This window comes from Platalea leucorodia (assembly GCF_965183815.1).
Source record: "Platalea leucorodia genome assembly, chromosome: 12".
NCBI classification, from domain to species: Eukaryota; Metazoa; Chordata; class Aves; order Pelecaniformes; family Threskiornithidae; genus Platalea; species Platalea leucorodia.
The window spans coordinates 14,821,753-14,830,892 of NC_138834.1; the positions used below are offsets into that span (position 1 = coordinate 14,821,753).

At 56.2% G+C, this 9,140-nt stretch overlaps 1 protein-coding gene across 2 annotated transcripts in view; it reads left to right on the forward strand.

The window, feature by feature from the left end:
- The window catches only part of RBM19 (RNA binding motif protein 19), a 79,506-nt gene extending 72,885 nt beyond the window's left edge, over positions 1-6,621 (forward strand). For both annotated transcript variants that reach the window (XM_082324834.1, XM_082324836.1), the window contains 2 exons: positions 112-522; positions 6,538-6,621. The gene's annotated coding sequence lies outside the window, so the exon portion shown is untranslated. The remainder of the gene's footprint in view (positions 1-111; positions 523-6,537) is intronic.
- The last annotated feature ends 2,519 nt before the right edge of the window (positions 6,622-9,140 follow it).

Consider the following 9,140-nt stretch of genomic DNA (forward strand, 5'->3'; position numbering starts at 1 on the left):
GTGTCCCCCCCAGCCCAGCAGCAGCGTGCTCGAGTCCCCCTCGCCGTCTCGCCGGCAGTGGCAGGGAGCTGCTACGTGGCATTAATTTATTTTTTTTTCCCATCTTCTCAGGTCTCTCGCTGATGGATGGAGAGGGAGAAGCCTCCGCTGGGGACTCAGCAGCCAGCACACTTGTTGCCAGCGGAGTCCGCTCATCCTGTGAACCCAAGGGCTGATTTACGCCACGCGTCCAGGTCTTGGTATTCCCAGTTTTTTAACACACCTTGAATTTGGAGCGGGAGGAAGAGCCCTTGTCTGCCGGCAGCTCCTGCCCGAGGATCTCCTCTTAAATCCGGGCAGGAACGTGACTCCCCTCATCTCAGAAACCTGGTGGCACAGAAACTTGGGGCGATGGACGCTTCCCCTGCTGACCCCAGGGACTCCGGCAGAACCTGCTCTTAACGGCTGAATTCAGTGATAATTTCTGTACATTAAATACCACGCGTATATTTTAAGAGTTTTCCAAACTGAGTCACATCTCAGGTTTGTTTGGATTTGTTTGTTTAATACATATTCGCCCCAGCTAGGTAGTTATTTCAGTCCGATAGGGAGATAAGCATGTTTTAGGAGGGAGGCCTGGGCTTTGCCGCGTTCGGCTTTGTGCCTGTGTCATTTCTGTCCCCGCTCTCAGGCAATCGCCTCCCGTCTCTCCCTTCCCGGCTTTCAAAGGGAAAGAGGCTTTGCTTTTCAACCAGGGTACCGCTTTACATATGTACGCAGCTGATAAAGTATTTTCACTTCGCCCCTTTCCCCTCTGGGAATCGCTGTCTTACGGCAAAACTGTTTTGTCTGACAAGGGCTGCAACAGATTACACGTGTTGGCTGCAAACACAGGGCCTTTTTTTCCTTCTTTTTTTTCTTTTTGAGAACTGCATACCTTTAAAAAAAAAAAATCTCTCTCTGCACTGCTGTGGCAAGCTCTGCCTTTTGCCTCGCATTCCCGGGAGCAGCCCTGTGGTCAGCTCTGCTCGTGGCATCAGACCTCCCGGGGTGATGCATCGCTCTGGGTTGTGTGTCCGGATTGTTTTTCTCACGTTAATTTGAGCCTGAATCCAAAAAATGCCACTGATTCTGTCAGGGCTGAGCACTGAAGCTGGCCCGGCCTGGGGTTTCGGCTGTGGTTTGGGGTGGGATTTCTTGGGACCCCTCAGCATCGGCATCCATGGAAATCAGCGGGAGGAGCGATGCCCTCGTGCTGCTGAGGACCAAGCGCCGAGCTTCACACCGCAGCAGGGCACCGCGTGTGATGGACTTGGGGACATCCAGGACACCCCTGTCTGACCCAAAGGTGGACCATAGATTTCTCCCATCTCCTCTAACTGGGAGCCAGCTGGGAAAGGTGTGGGCTCTGCTTTTCAAACAGGTTGTTCAGGCATTAAAAGGAAAACCTTAAAATCCTCCGCTGGCTCTAGCAGGAGAGGGGCAGAGCCAGGAAACCCCTGCCCAGGAAGGGGCTCTGTCCCCCGGCTCCATCTCCCGAGCTGCCCCTTCCAGAAATGTCCCTCGTCCTCGCAGCCAGAAGGCAGCACTGGCAGCCAGAGGGGAAGGGCTCACAGAAGGTGGTTTTAGGCACCGAGGATCAAGGGAACACCAGGATTCCCTCATGTTTCACTGTTCAAAAGCTGCACACCAGGGCTGAGAAGTGTCTGGATTTCAGGGAGAGAAAAATTAGGACTCTGCAGTGTCTGAGAGGGCACCCGACGCTGGAGGTGGCTGAGGATGCTTTGGAGGAGAGGAGCTGTTCTGCACCGCTGCCGTGGGAGGGGTGCAGCGTGCGGGCTCAGCCCGAACTCATCTAGGCTGTGCCTTGCGTGCTTTAAAGGGAAAATACAAGACGTTTAGCGATGTGTATGAAGAATTAGGGCATGCCGCTGTAGATGGAAGGCAGCTCAGGAGAAAGCTGTCCTCACAGGGGAATATTGACTGGGGGATGACATCTGGGATGGGGAACCCAGGCCAGATGCCAGGGGGAAGCGTGACCTGCTGAAAGCGTGAGGTTGAGACACAAGGTTCGACTTCATCTTTGAGCAAACTGAAACCAGAAGCCCGTCCTTTTGCACCGGGTTTCGTGTGTCGCAGGGGACGCGGAGTTACGCCGTGGTGCCTGGAAGGGGCGCACAGGGCGAGCAGCTCTCCGTGTGCCACCGCCCATGGCCACTAGTCCTGCCTGCTCCCAAAGAGCTCTGGTGACCCCAGCGTTGAGCAGACTTTGGACCTGGCACCATCCATGACTTGTGTCACCATTTGGGGTGCTCAGACCCAGGGAAAAGCTCCGGTTGCCTCAAGTGTTTGGGATCTCACCAGCTGTTTCGAGGGGTTTTCACTGGTTTCTGGGGGAGAAGGTCCCACCAGCAGCACAGTCTGACTCCAGACTGAGGACACCGTCCTTCTGGGAACCTTATGGATGGGCATTTTCATGTCCAAGGACAACCAGAAGCGATGTGAAGCCTAACCTGCTCTTTTCCAAGTTAGTGCTCTCTTTTTTTTCTCCCCATCTCCATATCTTCACCTGTGAAATCCCATCGAAGCAACAGGCGCAGGGAATACTTGGCTTCCCCTGAGATAGTTAACCGTGCTCTCGCCTGCCAGCTCCACGGCTGCACGGAGCGAAGGGAGGCCCACGGCGTCGACGAGGGATGGATGGGAGAGAACCACTGGTGGAAAATACACAGAGCAAACCAGCCGAGAGTCTGTACTCATCCCTCACCCCAAGGCCGTTCAGTTTCGGGGACATCTTTCTTGCTCTCGGTGCCTTTTCCAGCGTCTCTGTGCGCCGGTTGAGCCGGGGACAGATGCTGCATCCACTCTTGCAGATGTGGGCACAGCTCCGGTTTATACCGTGATGTAGCAACGATCCTGCTTGGTCCTTTTCCCAGTCCTCTCATCTTTTCCCAATAATTTCTGACCTTCAGCCTCCCGTTATTTCACCCAACTCCTGTTTCTTAAAGAGCCAAGTCTGGTGGCCAGGAGATGCTCCCGGCAGTCAGGGGGTCACCGCCGGCGGTTCAGCCCAGGGCAGCTGCCTGCTGCGGGGGGTGATGCTGCCGGTCCGGGCAGGGCCACCCATGCCCCAACACCTCCCCAGGGTCTTCCCAGGCCTGGAAACATCCCGGTGCCCCCCGGCAGCCCGTGGCACTCCATAAACCCCCTGCTCCGGTTGCACTGCGACGCCTGGGTAACTAAGAAGTAATTAGTGCCGCTTGCTACAGCGAGTAAAACCCAAATGTCAAAGAACAGCAAAGCTATTAAGACCTGGTTTTACTGCACCTTTGCAGCCGAAGTCGGTGTGTGTGTGCTGAAATTTGGGGGGATGAATCTGGCACCGAAGCACGGGGCAAAGTCCCTTCCCCTGGCTCTGCTGCCGACCTGGCAGGTCATTCCCTGCCTCAGTTTCCCCTCCATCCCCTCTGTAAGGGACCCGCCATGCCCTACATGGGGAAAACCATGTAGCTGGGTGGATGGGAGAGGCCAGATCCTGCGCTGGGGGGTGCAAGGCTGGGATGGGTAAGGCCGGCTCAGCAGCCGGGGGGAAACCTTCTCCTCCAATGTAGATCTTAAAAATCAGATGTGCTGTAATGAGCTGAAGGGCTGTCCCTCTCTGGGGACCCACCTGGGTGCTCCCATGCTCCCAAACCTGCGTCTTGATGCCACAGCCAGGTTTTTGGGGAGCAGGCAGGGGAGCAGGCAGCTTGGCTGGGTGCAGGCAGGGCGGCGGGTCCCGCAGCAGGACCGCGATGCACCAGCCTGCTTCCCGTCCCTGCACCGAGCAGGAGAGGGAGAGAGCAAGAGAAAGCGGGAGGGAAAGGACATGTCAAATCAATCATACTTAAACAAAAGCCTCTTCGGCCCAAGGGCCCTTTTAAAAGCTGCTTATTTAATTAAAAGTCCCATTTTCCATATTTATGGCCCTTATTCAGTTAAATATTAACCGCCTGGGCCAGGGCTGGTTTATTCTTTGGGAAGAGGCAGTGTTAGGAGGTTCATTAGGGGTTTATCAGGCAGCCGAGGTGCCCGGCAGATGGATGGAGGGATGGACGGAGGGATGCGGGACAGTGCACGTGGGCTCGAGCCAGTGCCTGGGGACCGCAGGGACGGCACCGCAACTGGCCTGGTTCTTTGGGGCCACCCCCCATCACCTTCCAGCGGGAGGCAGGGAAACGGGGTTAAAAATAGGGGAATTGGGACTGTTGGGACGGCGTGAGAGATGGGCAGGCACAGCCCGTGTGGTCACATCGGCTCCTGTAGGAAGCAGCCTGAAACCCAACCGCTGGGCACAGCTTTATCCCCACCCCAGCACCCCTAAGTTGCAGCAGAATAATCATAAACACACCCCAGTTTTGCCCTGGGGTCGTTGGACCATCACTGGCTCCTGGCCAAACCCTTCCCAGGATTGTGGAAACGGGACTGTTTTCCCCCAAGATCAAATTCCCAGCAGCTCAGCGGGCAATCCTTGCTGGCGTGTGGCAACCACGGCTGCGCTGGACCCAGCTCAGAGCTGTGCGAGACCTCCCTAAAGGTTCGTCAGCCGACCATGGCGTCAATACATCAGCCTGGCCTTGGGGAGCTGGAGGCAAGGACGGCTGCAGGGATGGAGGTGGACCTCGCTGGTAGACACAGCTTGGAGGAGGGCCAAAGCAGCACAGCTGGCTGCGATGAGTTGGCAACGCCTTCAGAAGATATGGGAATGAGGGGCACCTGAACCTTATATAGTCTCCTGGGGTGGGGTTGGGTTGGCTTGTTGGTGCTCCAAGGAGAAGTAGTGTGCCCTGGCCATGATAGCAGTGACCACCATGTCAAGGAGAAGGTGCTGAGTTGGAGAGAGAGGAGGTCTTTCTGCCTGCTGAAGGCTTTGGTGTGTATATGGTGGCTGTGATCTAGCTCACGCTGTGTGAGGTGTCTGTGCTCTTTTTCTGGTGACTTCTCTTCTTGTCTTTTGGTGGTTATTTTACCTGGCTGTGTCAGATGGGCTCTTGGCTCAACATGGTTGTGACCTTAGTGAAAGTTGTCTGATGATGTCGAACTGCTTCAACCTGTCCCCCCTTGGTCCTGCATGAGGAGCATGGGGGCTCTGCTAGGTTGGGTGGTTTGTAGATCCTTATCAAGTGGTTCTTGTAGGTCATTTTACAAGGCAGGAGTGAAGCAAGAAAGCTGACCTGGGCTCCACAGCTTTGTTGGAAGCAGGGCTGGTTGGGAGAACCTGGCCACGTAGCTGTGGATCTGGAGCTGGCTCAGGAGCCCTGCTCATGGGCCAGCCTAACTGGGGGGAAGCTGGGAGGTATTTAAGGCCAGAAGTTTCTCTGTGCAAAGCTGCTCTTCCTTCATGTGCCGCTTGTTTTCCTCCGTGGGCAGCTCTCGCAGCGCAGGGCGATGGCTTTGAGCGCAGCTGCCATCAAGGTGAGCCTCTCCAAGGGGAACACCATGGAGCAGAGGAGCAGCCATGCTCCAGAAGGTGTCCATGGGCCCCTTACCTGGGTGGGCCCCAGTGCTCACCCCTGCCGTGGGGCAGGCTGCGAAGCCCTGGCAGGAGAAGCTGCGGTGTCCTCCTGCGGTGCAGGATCCTGTAGGACACCCTGCTTTAGATGTGCTGGGAGATGCTCTCCGGAGAGAAGGTCCCCTGTGAGGGCTGTGGGAGAGCGGGGCTCACCTGGGCGGGCACTGGAGCTTGCTCTGAACTCTGTGTCCACCCTTGGCCCCTTTTTTTTTGGAAGACAGCAAGTAGCCCTGTACAGCCCCACAGCACCCTGGCACGCCGGGGACCACGACGTCAAGGCAGGGGATGCAGCGTTGTGGGGGGACGATGAGAGCGTCTCCCCCTCCACCCCAGCGTGGCCAACACAAACCAAGCCCTCCTTTCCTTCTCCATCAAAAATACCGCGACACCGGCCCAGGCAGCGGAGCCCAACGGGGACCCCGCGTTGGGAGGGTGGTGCTGGCAGGGCAAGGAATGAAACGGAGCCGGCGATTTCCTCCGGGGAGCGGGGAGGCAAGGGGGGGAGAAGGTTGGCATGCGAGGAGGGGTGGCGGGAGAGGGAGAGACACCGGCTTATCAGAGAAGTGTGAAGACAATAATGCAATCTGACATTTCTGAAATGAGACCCCCCGGTTGCCCTGGCAACGGCTCACGTGGGACCAGCTCCCGGGAGACGGCTCCGAGATGTGCTATAAATGATGTTTGATTAGAATTTAAATCATTTAGGCAGAGAGAAGATAGGCCTTTTGTCAGCGCGGGGACCCGCAGGGGTCAGCCACCCAGCAGCTGGCTGGGCGCGCGTCGGCCCCGGGCAGCGCGGGGACCGGGGCGAGGGGTCACCCAGGGGGGTGATTGCTCCTGCCCTCCCCTCCGCCGGGGGGGTGCTGACCTTTCCAGCCGGGCGAAGAGGGAGCTTGAGGCCAAAGCAAACACGGCGGGGGAGGAAGATGCCGCAGCCGAGCCCTGGGAAGGTCGCTGGCATCTTGGCAGCGACAGCATCACCTGAGTTTTCTTTTTTTTTTCCCCAGCTGGTGCAAAGGCATCGAGATCCTCCCATGGCTTCCACCAGCTGAGAACCTGGCCCTTGGCTTTTTCAGCAGTGGCAAATGTGCGCTCTAATTAAGATAATAACACTTCAGAATCAATTCTGCCTCCCTAAAAGTTTCCTTAAGGAGCAGGGAATGAAGCATGTTATTACCTCCAAGTGGAGTGCCCTTCCCAGGAGAGACGGGCCCAGGCTGCCTTCAGGGATGAGTCCAGGTTCTCCCCACCACCTGCAGACCATGGCCCAGGTAGGCTCTCCAGTATCCAGCCCGGTCTGGGACAGGAATCTTGCTGGACAACTGTACACTGGGCATTTCTTGCTCTTTCCAGCTCCTTGACGCATGCAATGAAGCCCTCTTTGCTGTACAAAGTCTTCCTCGTGATGAAATATTTTGCCTGGGTCCAGGGGCTTGGAAGCTTTCACGCATGGAGCAGCCGAGATTGAGGCGGGGTCGGCAGCCGTGGTTTATGTTGCTGTCATGCCGAGACTGCAGTTACTGGGTTTATTGAATGAGGTCTCCGGGTGGTGGTAATGAAATACGGGGAAGTCTCAGCTCGGGTGCAAGGTCTTTGCTTTGCTGCTGCCTCCTGGCGCGAAGGGGTTGCGGTTCACCCTGGTTCTTGGCCACCGAGGACACCACTCGGATCAGCCCAGTCTTGCTTGTCCAGTTCAGTTAAAAGATGACTTAAAAGCATCCGGACCTTCTTCTGAGGTCTTATGAGTTGTGTGCGGAGATGGCCACCATCAAAGCCAGGAGGCAACCCTGCCTCGGGAAGGCTGAGTCCCTGGAGAAGGCTCCTTGCTCTCGTTATCTGCCCACGGGAGATGGCTTGGTGGCATTGAGTGGGGACTCTTTGAATGGCCGTTGCTAGGTCAAGTGTTGTAGACTGGCAGAGGCTGGGAAATGCTCCGTCGGCCGAGTATGGGAGCTCCACCACCCTGAGCCTGGCCGAGGTGCTGCGCCAGCTCACCCCAGGGAGGGATCCAGTATTGACTCCCTCCGCCGAGCATCCCGCCGTCGAGTCAGCCGGAGGAGCCATTTATTTGCTTTCATATTAACAAGCCTGAGCCCTGGCCTGAGACTGGGTAAGGAAGAAAAGCGGCTGATTTCCCAGTTGGTGGGAGAACAGCGTTAAAAGCAAACCAGCAACTGGGCACAGGCTTTCTTCTTGGAAAATTTTTAAATTGCTTGCTCTTTAATGCCATGGTTTAGGTTCAATGAATCTTTAGAGCTTGCTTTTCAACTTCCCGAAAATGCCATCTGATCATGAAATTAGAGCTAAACTAATAAGTCTCAACAAATATTAATCTAATGAATTTAGCTTCTTTCTGTTTGTGGACCAGCAAAGAGGGAATTGCAGTGTTCTCATATGTATTAATTATTTGAATGTATTCAACAAACCTTTCCCGACTGCTTTAAGCGTGCGGCTTGGTCATGAATATTCTAACTCCGAGTTTTGTTTCTTGGTTGTGATCACCCTGTAAACTGAACTACAGTTGCCCATCGGATTGGGCTAAGAGTTCAAGCGAGGGGAGCGCAGGGTCTTGCGTGCAAGCTCTGAGCTTTGGGGTAGGCTTTCCATCTTCTGATGGTCTTTCTTTCATCTTGGGTGGACTCTGAACGTCTGCAGGATGAACTGGGTAGGAAGAGAAACGTTGCAGGGTGAATCAGGTCTCGGATCTTCAGGTTTCTTGGCGGTGTTGGCTGGGAAGAGGGGTGCGCAGGGCTCGGCTTGGTGGCTGGAAGATGCTCCTCGATGCCTCTGAGTGGTTTTGGTGGGCCTCATCGTGATTATAAAATCACTGATGGACATCTGCGGTGTCTCCAGCAAAGTCTGTGGCATTGCACTGCCTTGTTGGGTTCGCTGGCTTATTTGGTACATACTGTAGTCGGGTATTCCTTGAACGAGCAGCACGGTGGACGCGGGGTCTGTTCCCGCAGGGCTCTCATCCGGGCGGGACGGCATTTGGGCTGTTCCCCAAACTACGTGAGCAAGCTGGGAGCTTTGCCAGCAGCAAAATCGCTGGTCTTGTGCTTTGCGTACAGCTACAGAGCCGGCGTGGCTGGGTGCGTTCGGGTGGGTCAGACCAGGACCACAAGAAACCCGGTCAGCTGGAGGCCTCGCCCTTTCCCAGCTCTGCCCCCGCAAATGAAATGGGGTTTGGAAGCTAGAAACTCCCTGGGCAAGATCCCTGCTTGCTTCCATGGGTACCCAAGGGGCAGAGCTGTTCCTCACTGGGTTGGAACATTATTTTAATTAATAGGTGCTTGGCTCAGCTTTGGAGCATCTTCTGGGAGGAAGCCTGGGGGAGGTGGCAGCAGAGCCACCCGGGTGCCTGCCGCGGCTCGGGCAGGGGTCCCGAGGGCTGCCACCCAGGGGCTGTTGGGGCTGGACTTTCTTCCTCCGGGATTTGTGCACCCCCTCCTCGGGGAGAAGAGCTGGTTTGGCTCTGCGAGCGGGCGATGCTCCGAGGCACGTAGGCAGGAGATGCCGTGCGGGGCCGGCTCCGGGCCCCAGCTGCGATGCTGGCAATGAGACCCCTTTAATTGGCACACACGAACAGTGCAAACCCGTTACAGGAACG